The sequence below is a fragment of the Brassica napus genome, chromosome C1 (genome assembly GCF_020379485.1).
Source record: "Brassica napus cultivar Da-Ae chromosome C1, Da-Ae, whole genome shotgun sequence".
Taxonomy (NCBI): Eukaryota; Viridiplantae; Streptophyta; class Magnoliopsida; order Brassicales; family Brassicaceae; genus Brassica; species Brassica napus.
In genome coordinates this window covers 417,152-432,151 of record NC_063444.1, presented here as the reverse complement: position 1 = coordinate 432,151, position 15,000 = coordinate 417,152, and the positions used below count along the sequence as shown (strand labels likewise).

The window sequence follows — 15,000 nt, the reverse complement described above, 5'->3', positions numbered from 1 at the left end:
ACTACACGAGAAATTGAGCAAAAAGCTGCTGAATTGGCTTACTTCTTGCGTGTACCAATTGAAGTATTTTGAAATGAATTCATTTTTAAAGTTTAAAGACTAAATCCTTTGGCAGTAGGAAGAAAAAACGAAAGAATTGCTTTCTTTTTTTTCAATTGAACATTCATCTATTCTTTTATGCTCGTTTTTTTTTATATATTTGATAGAAAAGAAAGGGAGTTTATTCGTCTCGAAAATAGAATCATATTTTTTATTTTAAAAATTCAAAAAAGTTCTTTTAGTATTGATCGAAAAAAGGGGGAATAACATCCTGGAAATAAAATTTTTTCTTTATTCAAATTGTAAGTGTATTCTGAGTCTATTTCTGTATTCTTTCTAGATTCAAAGCAAAGACTAAGTATTGAATCAAAAGAAAAAGATAAAAGGGATTATAGGCTCAATACATTCTATTTGAATTAGAATAGAAACTCATGCTCGATAGAAATAGTAGATCTAATAGAATCCACAAATGCGGTAGGTTCATTAACAATTCACAGATTCAAAATGGCAAAAAAGAAAGCATTCATTCCTTTTTTTTATTTTACATCTATAGTCTTTTTGCCCTGGTTGATCTCTCTCTGCTGTAATAAAAGTTTGAAAACTTGGATTACTAATTGGTGGAATACTAGACAATGCGAAACTTTAGTGTTCTAGAAAAATTCATACAATTAGAGGAACTATTCCAGCTGGATGAAATTATAAAGGAATACCCAGAAACCGATTTACAACAATTTCGTCTAGGAATCCACAAAGAAACGATCCAATTCATCAAAATACACAATGAGTATCGTATCCATACAATCTTGCACTTCTCGACAAATCTAATATCTTTCGTTATTCTAAGTGGTTATTCCTTTTGGGGTAAGGAAAAGCTTTTTATTCTCAATTCTTGGGTTCAAGAATTCCTATATAATTTAAGTGATACAATTAAAGCTTTTTCGATTCTTTTATTAACTGATTTATGTATCGGATTCCATTCGCCTCACGGTTGGGAACTAATGATTGGTTATATTTACAAAGATTTTGGGTTTGCTCATTATGAGCAAATTTTATCTGGTCTAGTTTCTACCTTTCCAGTCATTCTTGATACAATTTTTAAATATTGGATCTTTCGTTATTTAAATCGTGTATCTCCGTCACTTGTAGTGATTTATCATGCAATAAATGACTAAAAAACGATTCACTGATCCAATTCTACTCTTTCTTACTTTATACATCATAACCAAATCAAAGTCGTATTTACTTTACTCTTTTTTACCCACGAGGGATTCCTTGTATATAAAAAAAAAATTTCTTTTTTCAGTAAATGTAAATAGCAGAATTGTGGCTAGGGAAGTATATTATCGACCTACCTAACTTTATTGTAGAAATTTTCGGGATAAACGATTGGACCATGCAAACTAGAAATACCTTTTCTTGGATAAGGGAAGAGATTACTCGCTCCATATCTGTCTCACTCATGATATATATAATAACTTGGGCATCCATTTCAAGTGCATATCCAATTTTTGCCCAGCAGAATTATGAAAATCCACGAGAGGCAACTGGGCGTATTGTATGTGCCAATTGCCATTTAGCTAGTAAGCCCGTGGATATTGAGGTTCCACAAGCGGTACTTCCTGATACTGTATTTGAAGCAGTTGTTAAAATTCCTTATGATATGCAGCTAAAACAAGTTCTAGCTAATGGTAAAAAAGGAGCTTTGAATGTGGGAGCTGTTCTTATTTTACCGGAGGGGTTTGAATTAGCCCCCCCCGATCGTATTTCACCCGAGATGCAAGAAAAGATAGGAAATCTGTCTTTTCAGAATTATCGCCCCAATAAAAAAATATTCTTGTGATAGGTCCTGTTCCTGGTCAAAAATATAGTGAAATAACCTTTCCTATTCTTGCCCCAGACCCTGCTACTAATAAAGATGTTCACTTCTTAAAATATCCTATATACGTAGGTGGAAATAGGGGAAGGGGTCAGATTTATCCTGATGGTAGCAAAAGTAACAATACAGTTTATAATGCTACGGCAGGAGGGATAATAAGTAAAATTTTACGAAAAGAAAAAGGGGGATACGAAATAACCATAGTGGATGCATCGAATGAACGCCAAGTAATTGATATTATCCCTCGAGGCCTAGAACTTCTTGTTTCAGAGGGCGAATCCATTAAACTCGATCAACCATTAACAAGCAATCCTAATGTGGGTGGGTTTGGTCAGGGGGATGCGGAAATAGTACTTCAAGATCCATTACGTGTCCAAGGCCTTTTGTTCTTCTTAGGATCTGTTGTTTTGGCACAAATCTTTTTGGTTCTTAAAAAGAAACAGTTTGAGAAGGTTCAATTATCCGAAATGAATTTTTAGATCTGTCTATTTCGCCTTATCAAATTCGTAAAAAAGAAAGAACCAAAAAAATTATCAAAAGCCTTTTTGCCTCTCTTTAGACTTTCGATTTCGACCAGGTGTCAGGAATTACTTGTCTGATAGTCCTAATCCTAGTATGTATATTAAGAAGAATTCACTTTACCCCCCTTTTCTTTATTTTTCAATACAAATTTGTATTGAAAAATGGGAGGGGGTGTGATGTAACTCTGTCGTTAGTGACCAATTGAAATTGATAGAATGTATCAATAATCAAGAGTTTTTTTCTAATTGAAATTGATAGAATGTATCAATAATCAAGAGTTTTTTTCTAATGTAATTTAGAATGGAAAAATTTGACTAGATACTAAAATAAGGAAAGCAAGCGCAGAAAAAAGGGAACTAGAAATTGGCGAAATAACAAATTTTAGGGACTATAGGGAGTATTACTTGTCTTGCGAGTCTTCGACACAAGAAAAGGAATTTTAGACATCCTTTTCTTGTGTCGATCTTGTCATTCTTAATTGCATTCGTTAAAAAATCCTATTCTTAGTTTACATATATATTACTGTTTCTATATATATAAGGTTTTAATATATCTATATTAATATATATCGTATATATAATTATTAATTAATAGTATAATAATAGTTACTTTTTGTAGTTTTATTTATTTTAATTTCAAGTTTGATGAAATACTAAAAAAATAAGAAAAAACTTCTATTAGTATAGAGTATAGACAAAATTTTAATGATAGATCTAATGATAAAAAATATTGTGTCAGTCGGGAAAGCAGAAAAATAAAATTAAGTGACCCCCCCCCCCTTTTTTCGATCTTTGAAAGGTTAATAATAAATACTATATGCTCGTAACCTACTAATCTAATTAAGTTCATTTTTCAAAAACACGATAAAAATTGTTCTGATTATTAGCAGTTCAACGGGACCCCCTCGAATCAGACAAAGAAGGAAGAGTTGGGCCCCGTTGAGTTCTTATGTTTTCACGTCTATAACTCAGTTCATCCAATTTCTACAGGGATGAACCTAATCCTGAATATGAACCATAAAAGAAAATACCTATTAAACCGATCACAAGAATACCAGCTACAGTACCTATTACCCAAAGAGGAATCCTTCCAGTAGTATCAGCCATTTATCCTGCTTCCCTCCACATTTCATCGAGTGGTCATGCTAGAAACATAAACAGTCAGAGATAATTATGATATATAATCCATCCGAATGGGATAAGAAAATTACTACTCTTTGTTTTTTATTTTATTATTCTACGCTCTTTTCTTAATTTTACTTAATTTTAATTGAAGAAATAATTTGAAAATAAAACAGCAAGTACAAAAATGAGTAATAACCCCCAATAGAGACTGGTACGATTTAATTCAACATTTTGTTCGTTCGGATTTGATTGTGTCATAGCTCTATAAATAATTGAATTCGGTTTATCGTTGGATGAACTGCATTGCTGATATTGACCCCAAAAAAGAAACGGTAGGTACAGCTAGTCCATGAACAGCCAACCAGCGCACTGTAAAAATTGGATAGGTCCTATCTATAGTCATTGGGTCCTCCTAAAAAGATCTACTAAATTCGTCGAGTTGTTCCAAAGAATCAAAACGGCCTGTTATTAATGGAATGCCCTGTCGGCTCTCTGTAAAATACTCGTTTGGACGAGGGCTCCCAAACACATCGTAAGCTAAACCGGTGCTGACGAATAACCAGCCCGCAATGAATAGGGAAGGTATAGTAATGCTATGAATGACCCAGTATCGAATACTGGTAATAATATCAGCAAAAGAACGTTCTCCTGTGCTTCCAGACATACTGAACTCCAGATATTCTTGTAGGGAATCGATTCTGTAAAAGATGAATCAGTAAATTCAAATTCACTGAGATTACATCTTTGTGAGATCGTCAATAAAGTACCAAGGGTATTTTTAGAGTCTACCGAATCAGTATAGCTATCCTTCTTCTGACACAGCAACGCAATTTGAATTAGTATAGAACTGAAGTGTTAGATAATTTATTTCGTTTTTTTTTTTGCTTGTCGATGTATAACCATGTTCCACTTCTTCAAATTCCTGTATCTGTAATCTATAGGGGCTTTGATCCTTTATTTGTTTTGGACTAGAAAATAAACTAAAGATTAGATAAAATGAAAATTCAAGAGGGTGGTTTCTAATTCTAATAATTCATTAAGGAAATTCTCATATTGTCCCAAGTCAATTGAATCCAAAACCCATCAATTTCATTTTTGTTGCATATGCATAATTGTAGAAGATATTTTTTGTAATGATAATGTGACCCCCCCCCGTTTTTGCTTTTTATTTCATTTTATTTTAAGGAATTAATTTCCAGTAACAAGAAAAGGAAGAATAGTTTTGGATCAATTCAAAAGAACAACAAATAATAAAAAAATAATAATACTAAATCTTTGGAATGCGTGCATTGTTTTGTTGTATTCAATTTAAAGGTTTTTTCTTTCTTTAACTAACTACAAAGATGATGGGTTTTTCACTCTATTTTCTATATAATATCGAAAGAAAAAAACCTAAAACCTAGAAAGGAAACGATAATAGAAATTGCTAATTACAAGTTTTAAAAATCTAGTTAAAATAAATAACTCTTTTTTTGACTGATCTCGTTCTCCGTGTAGGATACTGCTTTTTGGTTTAATTTCATAGATTAAATGAAGAAAACTGCTCTACTATATTAATCTACTTTATTCAAAATTGAATTTATTTCAATTTGAATAAATGTAGAAGGGGGCATATTCTAGGTTCTAAGGTCACTTAAAAAAAAAAGAATCAAACAACTTTTTTTTATTTTTACATGTTTATTCAAAAAAAGTTCTATGTTTTAACTGAAGTTATATAATAGAGTTATTTTTTTATGTATTATTTTTTCTTATTAATTTCTTAAAGAGTTTTTCAATGAATCAGTTACGTGAATTCTGAATCCTGAGATGGTGCAGATGCCAAAGACGATGAATTTCGTTTTTTCTTTTTCTCTATTTTTGTTCATACCACCGATAATGCTTGATAACTCACAAATTTTCAATTTAATTTTTTGATTCTTGGAACTAGTATTTGTATCTATCTTTACTTTAAAAATTTTTTTATTGAAACTTCGGGAAGTACTTTAGAAACATATGTAAAAAAAACATATTTTATTGAGTCCCTTCATGCCTACTATAACTAGTTATTTCGGTTTTCTACTAGCAGCTTTACTATAACTATAACCTCAGTTCTATTTATTGGTCTAAGCAAAATACGACTTATTTGAAATTAATTGAATGAATCTTTTTTGATCAAAAAAGATTTATATGGTATTTCATATGTTCGATAGTTCCTTACCGTGTTAATTACCCAATTTTGGTCATTGAGATTCGTCGGCAATACAGATTAAGAGCTAGGAATAGATAGTACCTCTCTTTTCTCCCTTTCAAAAATGAAAACAAAAGAAAATTGAAATGATTGAAGTTTCTTTATTTGGAATCGTCTTAGGTCTAATTCCTATTACTTTGGCTGGATTATTCGTAACTGCTTATTTACAATACAGACGTGGTGATCAGTTGGACTTTTGATTAATTAACATCTCTTTTTTTTGACTGACCTCCTTCTTGCTTTCATATGCGGGAGGTCGAATTCAGATTGCTGCTCAATTATTTGCGAACAGTGGAATTTTGACACAATCTAATAAACAAGAGTGACATCACGCTCTGTAGGATTTGAACCTACGACATTGGGTTTTGGAGACCCACGTTCTACCGAACTGAACTAAGAGCGCTTTTCTTGTTTTTTATAAAAAAACGAAAAGGCTAGAAAGAGGACATTCTTTAACTCGAATCGATTTTGTACGTATATACTATATCATAGTATATCATAAAATTCAGAATTATATGTATGTCCAATTTTATTAAAAAAAGATAAATCTAAAATGGATTCCTCGTTACTGCTCTTCTGAGCAGTAATTAGGTAGGGATGACAGGATTTGAACCCGTGACATTTTGTACCCAAAACAAACGCGCTACCAAGCTGCGCTACATCCCTTTCGATTGGTTTACAGTGTCATTGTAAACAATTCCTATCTTGTTTTCCACATCCTTCTTTTTTTTTGTTTCATATCAGATAACAAACATATATATAAGTATAATTAAAAAAATTACTTTTTTTAGGCAAATCCTATCAATTTCAAATTTACATAAAAAGGCGTTTCCATTTGAAAATGGAATCTATAAGATCGTTCTAGTAGACAATATTTCAATTCTAATTTTGAAAATGGGGGGTTACATATACAAATACAAGAACTTCTTAACTACATGTACATCTATAGTTATATATATTACTATATATATTGTAATACAATAAAGAAGAAAGAAGGAGGATTTCAAATGCGAGATCTAAAAACATATCTTTCCGTAGCACCGGTACTAAGTACTCTATGGTTCGTTTCGTTAGCAGGTTTATTAATAGAGATTAATCGTTTATTTCCAGATGCATTAACATTTCCCTTTTTTTAATTCTAGTTATTAACATCAGAAAGGATAAAAAAATTTAGAGATACGATCAACGATCGGGGAATAACCCCCCCTTTTTTTTCTAATTCTAAAAAAAGAATTAGAAAAAAAAAAGGGGGGCCGAAAGGTCATAAAAACGAGGGTTCAGGATCCAATTAAAAAAAAAGTGTTGCTAGGGAAAGAGTATCCTACGAGATACTTAAAAAAAATACTGTACAAAGATTTGAAATATAGTTTTCAAAAAATCATTATATTACTTATTATTTTCTTTTTATTTAATTACTAATTAATATTCATTGCAACGAAATATTTAAGACATTTTTTTGAGTTAATTAACAGCTTCTATTTTTTTTGTTCTTGTTCTTTATGGACCCTAAAATTAAAATAGAAGATTGGGGGTGAATCATAAATCCAAAGGAGGTTTCATGGCCAAAGGTAAAGATGTTCGAGTAACAATTATTTTGGAATGTACCAGTTGTGTTCGAAATGATATTAAGAAAGAATCGGCTGGAATTTCCAGATATATTACTCAAAAGAATCGGCATAACACTCCTAGTCGATTGGAATTGAGAAATTCTGTCCCTATTGTTATAAACATACAATTCATGGGGAAATTAAGAAATAGATAAAATTGAGTGCTTGTATGTCAAATTTTATTTTAAGAACAGGAATAATGAGAGTATCTACGTATTATTACATATATATAAATATAAACAAATAAAATAATAGAAAGAAATCAAATCCTATATTCTTAATTCTATATAGAAACTCTATCCTATATAGAAATAGCAATCGTTTTTATTTTGATCCGATCAAAATAGGATTTTATAGGTAAGGAATAAAAAATTATGAATAAATCTAAGCGACCTTTTACTAAATCCAAGCGATCTTTTCGTCGGCGTTTGCCCCCGATCCAATCGGGGGATCGAATTGATTATAGAAACATGAGTTTAATTAGTCGATTTATTAGTGAACAAGGAAAAATATTATCTAGACGGGTGAATAGAGTAACTTTAAAACAACAACGATTAATTACTATTGCTATAAAACAAGCTCGTATTTTATCTTTGTTACCTTTTCTTAATAATCAGAAACAATTTGAAAGAAGTGAGTCGACCCCTAGAACTACTAGCCTTAGAACCAGAAAAAATAGACTTATTCTTCAATTGAATAACTAATCTGAAGGAATTAAAAAAGAGGTTAATATTTTGTTCGACAAATCCAATCAAGAATCAAATTTGATTGTTACGTCTGTTTCTGTCATAAAAAAAAAAAAAAGAAAAGAATCGTCGAAAAGAAAAAGAATAAGTCTTTTTTTAGCGACTATATACCCTCGTTTTGTTTTGACGACTTTTTTTATAATACTAATTTCTACTCTACCCTCCCCGAGCTTATTCTACTTAAGAACTCTATTTCAAATATTTTAGTGGATTTCTTCCAATCCCCTCATTTTTTGATCTCATTTGAAATCGTATAAAGACAACTCCTATTTAATAGAGCTATTTGTGCAAGTATTTTTCGATTAAGAAGTAATTGCTTCTTGTACAGATTGTGTATGAATCGGTTATAACTATAGAATACCTCCGTTTCGTGAATTACGGCATTTATTCGAGTGATCCATAAACGACGAAAATCTCTTTTTCTTTTACCCCTATCCCGACGAGCCGAAACTAAAGCTCTTATTCTCTGTTGAGTCATAGTTCGTGTAAGTCGTGAATGAGCCCCTTGAAAGCTTGATGCAAATAAACGAAGTTTTGTTCTACGCCTCCGAGCTATATATCCGCGTTTAATTCTAGTCATTGAATAAATCAAACTTTGATGAATAACTAATTCTTTTTTTAGTTTTAGTTATTCTTTTCCCCTTTACTAGTCATTAATAACCAAACGAATTATTCCAATGTATAAAAAAAATTCCAATGGCTTTTGCTACTCTAACCTTCCCCACCACTATTTTTGGCTAGGTATTTTCCTTTGCTTTGAAAGGATAAATTGCCTTGGTACTTGATATAAAAAAAATAGAATAACTACAAAAAGTAGTAAATAGAAATGGATAAATAGTGGGTTCCTTCGTTTCTATGGTTACTTCTAAAACGGTGAGGTCCTCTCTATACACCGGAGCTCCTTCTTTTAATTAATCAATACTATTGGTAACTTGTACAATTCACATTCTTTGGCTCTACCCCATTAATATTCCAGTAATAGATCTTTCACAATGAGATCCACTTTATACAGTAACGGTATTTTATTTTAAAATTGATTTGGTCATTTACCCTGTTAGTCCGTTTTTTTTTTTTTTTTTTTTTTTTGGAATCTTTTTAATAAAAAATGGGATTTCCCCCGCTTAATTGATAACCATTTGTTATCATTGGGGGTTTTCTAAAAAATGGAGTTGATTGGATTTGCACCAATGTAAACCATAAGTTTCAGACACAATAGAAGATATGAATGATCTATCTTTTTGAAATAATGAATCGAGTTCCTCCATTCTATTTTATTAACAGGTACTGATCCTTGATATTTCAAAAAGAATTTCCTTTTTGTGTTTCAGTCTATGATCTAAACGAGTCGCACATACACCCGAGTACATGTTCCTCGTCGCTGAGGGCATCCCCGAAGCGCTGGGGATTTTGTGACATTTCGGATTGGCTGTCTTGTATTTCTAATAAGTTGTTTAATGGTTGGCATACGGAATCATATAAATAATGGGCTGGTTTAGATGGGTTCTAACCGGCTAATTCTGAATTACTTCTCTTCAAGATTCTCTTCAATATAAAAAAAATATATTGAAGAGAATATGAAACTAAACCTTTAATCTAAAAAGATATAAAATTAGCAGTGGTAGATTTGCATGAAATCGCTCCTATTTTTATTGAACCGCTACAAGATCAACAATGCCATGAGCTTGGGCTTCTGTTGCTGACATAAAAACATCCCTTTCCATGTCTTCGGATACAACCCATATAGGTTTGCCCGTTCTTTGTACATAAACCCTTGTGATGGTTTCGCGAAGTTTTAGTAGTTCTTCCGCTTCCAAGATAACTTCTCCCGTTTGTGCCTCATAAAACGAACTAGCGGGTTGATGGATCATTACCCTGATGATATAATAGAAAAGCTTTTTCTATTTCGCAGAATGAGGCGAGATAACCAAAAAAACAGAGAAATTTGAATAACCGTACAGGCTTTTTTTGTGCGTTGCATACGGCTCTAGAATGGAATTTACGTTTTTGACCTTTCCTTTCGGCGAAAGAAAACAAAATATAGGTTCTATTATACGCGGATCCATAAATGATCCAATTACCATCCTTCTTTTTTGTTTTTGTAGGAGTTAAAAAAATACTATGATGGTTCCGTTGCTTTATATATCATTTTTTTTGATCCGTCTATGATTCAGCAATCCCAAAGTGTCTTTTTTTTTGTTTTTGTAAATAAGCTTCCGGTGTGAAAACAAAGTTTGTGACGCTGGGATGTGCCCGAATAGGGAAGATATCATTTTAAATACCCCTTTCTTATCCCATACTACTCTTTCAATATATAATCTAATTTTTTTAATCTAAAAAATTTCATATCGAATTCGAAGTGCCATGCTATTATTACTTAACTAATTCATATTTCCGAGGGCGAAGGCATAGTATTTTTTCTCTAAAATAAAAAACTCATTGGCGCCAAGCGTGAGGGAATGCTATACGTTTGGTAATTTCTCCTCCGACTAGGATAAAGGATGCTATTGAAGCGGCCAATCCCATGCATATTGTCTGTACATCGGGTCGCACAAATTGCATAGTATCATAAATAGCCATTCCAGATATTACCCATCCACCAGGAGAGTTTATAAACAAATAAAGATCTTTGGTATCCTTTTCTATACTGAGATATATCATAAGACTAATAAGTTGATTCGAGATTTCGGTATCAACCTCTTGGCCTAAAAAAAACAATCTTTCTCGATAAAGTCGGTTGATTAGGATAAAATTTTATTCCTTAGGAGCCGTACAGGCACCTTTTGATGCATACGGTTCAACAAAAATTGTTAAAAAATCAATGTGTCGATTCCAACCCCCCCTTTTTTTTCAGAGAAGGCTTTTCTTTCTAACTTAATAAGGGAAGGGCTTGCTTCCCTTTTAAAAGTAAAAGAAAAAATAAATAAGTTTTGGCCCCTTTTATTTATTAGATATTATAATCCTAATAATAAATAATAAAACGATTGATTAGGCCTGTCAGACTAACTTGATTCATTGATATTTTTTTTTCATCGAGATTCAGTTGAAATGGGGATGGTTTTTTCTTGTTCCTGAATGGGCTTCTTCCTTTTTTTATTCCGTTTTTTTAGGTTTATGCTCTATAAAAAAAAATTTGCCCGATTTTGATTTGCACATATAGGACAAATGAACCAAATACCGCGTCTTTTTTTTTTTTACTACTCCTTCTTTTTTTTTCATTCATTTCTTTCACATGTCTTCTTCTTCTGTCATAGTCAATAAATTTTTAATTATATTATTTTATTTGATCAACAGTTTTAGATCACCCTGTTTCAATTTTTTGTATTTTTTTATTTTTTAATAGAATTTTTATCATAATTTTGATATCATATTCATATCATATTAAGTAGTAATTATAAAAATATTATATATTAATTATCAATTGGATTTTTGCTAAACGGAGCCTGGATACTTAATTTTATTAGTCCGATCACGTAAACCATAAAAAATTTTGATAATCTAATATCAATCTAAATACTCCCTGCATTTAATTCTAATTTATTTTTTGCGCTTCGCGTTACAAATTTTTGATAATTCAATCAATCTTTTTGAGCGAAACAGAGGATATCTCGATCGAGGGAGAAAATGGGGAAATCCCATATAGCCCAATATATCTGACAAGTCGCACTATATGTCAACCCAAGATGTATCTCCTTCTCCAGGACTTCGAAAAGGTACTTTTGGAACGCCAATAGGCATGAAATGAAAAAAAAAGAGAATGAAGTTCTCTATTTCACTTTGATGTGGAAACGTAAGACTGGGGTTTCATTTTTTTTATCATATTATCCTTTTTTCCTACTTTATTAATATTAATCATATTTAAATTAATCATATTTAATACAGAAGTTGAATAAGCTAAAATAAAATATAAAATAAAAGTAAAGTAAGAGAGAATGAATAAAAATTAAAGGAAACTTTTTACGAACGGGCTTCTGAACAACAACATAGCTATCTTGGTTCATATAACATAGGATTCACCCCCATTGCGTATTGGTACTTATCGGATATAGAATAGATCCGCTTCCCTTTTTTCCTATGAATCGAATTGTTCCATTATTACTAACAGAATAGAACAAATATTAATCCTTTCTCCGAAATAATTACCTAAAAAGGGGGGGTCCGTAACATAGTTTTTTCCAATGCAATAAAGTTACATAGTGTCTATTTTTCATTGATAAAGGGGTATTTCCATGGGTTTGCCTTGGTATCGTGTTCATACTGTTGTATTGAATGATCCCGGTCGTTTGCTTTCGGTTCATATAATGCATACTGCTCTGGTTGCTGGTTGGGCCGGTTCCATGGCTCTATATGAATTAGCTGTTTTTGATCCCTCCGACCCTGTTCTTGATCCAATGTGGAGACAAGGTATGTTCGTTATACCTTTCATGACTCGTTTAGGAATAACCAATTCATGGGGCGGTTGGAATATTACAGGAGGGACTATAACGAATCCGGGTCTTTGGAGTTACGAAGGGGTAGCCGCAGCACATATCGTGTTTTTCTGGCTTGTGCTTCTTGGCAGCTATTTGGCATTGGGTATATTGGGATCTAGAAATTTTTTGTGATGAACGTACAGGAAAACCTTCTTTGGATTTGCCCAAGATTTTTGGAATTCATTTATTTCTTTCAGGAGTGGCTTGCTTTGGTTTTGGCGCATTTCATGTAACAGGATTATATGGTCCTGGAATATGGGTATCCGACCCTTATGGACTAACCGGAAAGGTCCACCCGTAAATCCGGCGTGGGGCGTGGAGGGTTTTGACCCTTTTGTTCCGGGAGGAATAGCCTCTCATCATATTGCAGCAGGGACGTTGGGTATATTAGCGGGCTTATTCCATCTTAGTGTTCGTCCGCCTCAACGTCTATACAAAGGATTACGTATGGGAAATATTGAAACCGTCCTTTCCAGTAGTATTGCTGCTGTCTTTTTTGCAGCTTTTATTGTTGCTGGAACTATGTGGTATGGTTCTGCAACTACTCCCATCGAATTATTTGGTCCTACTCGTTATCAATGGGATCAGGGATACTTTCACAACAGAAATATATCGAAGAGTTAGTGCCGGACTAGCTGAAAATCAAAGTGTATCAGAAGCTTGGTCTAAAATTCCTGAAAATTATTAGCTTTTTATGATTATATTGGTAATAATCCAGCAAAAGGGGGATTATTCCGAGCGGGTTCAATGGACAATGGGGATGGAATAGCTGTTGGATGGTAGGAGCCCCCGTCTTTAGAAATAAAGAAGGGCGTGAACTTTTTGTACGCCGTATGCCTACTTTTTTTGAAACATTTCCGGTTGTTTTGGTAGACGGAGACGGAATTGTTAGAGCCGACGTCCCGTTTAGAAGGGCAGAATCTAAATATAGTGTCGAACAAGTAGGTGTAACTGTTGAGTTTTATGGTGGTGAACTCAATGGAGTAAGTTATAGTGATCCCGCAACTGTGAAAAAATATGCTAGACGGGCTCAATTGGGTGAGATTTTTGAATTAGATCGTGCTACTGACTCGAAATCCGATGGTGTTTTTTCGTAGCAGTCCAAGAGGTTGGTTTACTTTTGGGCATGCTTCGTTTGCTCTACTTTTCTTCTTTGGACACATTTGGCATGGTTCTAGAACCCTCTTCAGAGATGTTTTTGCTGGTATTGATCCAGATTTGGATGCTCAGGTGGAATTTGGGGCATTCCAAAAACTTGGAGATCCAACTACAAAAAGACAAGCAGTCTGATGCAACATTGCTTTTTTCTTTTAGTTTCTGTTTGCGATTTTTTTGATTTCATTTAATAGGTAGGGTACTGTAGGAATCTTGATTTAAATCGCTGCCGTTTCTTTCTGACTCTTTTTGTTCTTTTTCATCCGGAGGTATACTCCTTCAGTAAAATAAACAAAACAGGTATGAAAGCTATAATTGTAAACCACGATCAAATTTATGAAGCATTGGTTTATACATTTCTCTTAGTATCGACTTTAGAGATCATTTTTTCGCTATTTTTTTCGGGAACCGCCTACAATTTCAACTAAAAATGAAATAATTTTTCATTCTCTTCATTGACGTAATCAGCCTCCAACTAGTTGGAGGCTGATTACGTCAACTAGTCCCCGTGTTCCTCGAATGGATCTCTTAGTTGTTGAGAGGGTTGCCCAAAGGCAGTATATAGAGCATACCCAGTAAAACTTACAAGTAACCCAGATATAAAGATGGCGACTAGAGTTGCTGTTTCCATTATTATATAATTGAAAGACCACAATGGATCTATGCTAAGATCGTTTATTTACAACGGAATGGTATACAAAGTCAACAGATCGTAATGAATACAAAATAAGATTTATGGCTACACAAACTGTTGAAGATAGTTCTAGATCTGGTCCAAGAAGCACTACTGTAGGGAAGTTATTGAAACCGTTGAATTCTGAATATGGTAAAGTAGCTCCTGGATGGGGAACGACCCCTTTGATGGGTGTTGCAATGGCACTATTTGGCGGTATTCCTATCTATTATTTTGGGAGATTTATAATTCCTCTGTTCTACTGGATGGAATTTCAATGAATTAGACTGAGAAGAATCTTGAAGGCTAGCTTTTTGTTCGATACAAAAAAGTAAAGTATGTAGGTCTAAAATTTTGCACCTATTCTCCTTTGGTAGTTCGACCGCGAAATTTTTTTCTGCATTGTATATTTTCCGGAATATGAGTGTGTGACTTGTTAGAATTGACCCTATGGATAGTACAGAGAAGGGGGTCTGTCATCTTATCAAGATGGTTTTATTTCGTCGGATATTCATTCGAGTATCTGGAGCACGAAATAGATCAAATAGATCACAGTTTTCGA

The 15,000-nt window shown here is 33.0% G+C and overlaps 1 non-coding gene and 1 pseudogene across 1 annotated transcript; one reads left to right on the top strand and one right to left on the bottom strand.

The window, feature by feature from the left end:
• Positions 1-6,117: 6,117 nt before the first annotated feature.
• On the bottom strand, positions 6,118-6,191 carry TRNAW-CCA. Its single transcript has one exon. It is a non-coding gene; the product is annotated as a tRNA-Trp (tRNA).
• A 5,921-nt stretch (positions 6,192-12,112) lies between these two features.
• On the top strand, positions 12,113-14,505 carry LOC125580495 (annotated as a pseudogene).
• The last annotated feature ends 495 nt before the right edge of the window (positions 14,506-15,000 follow it).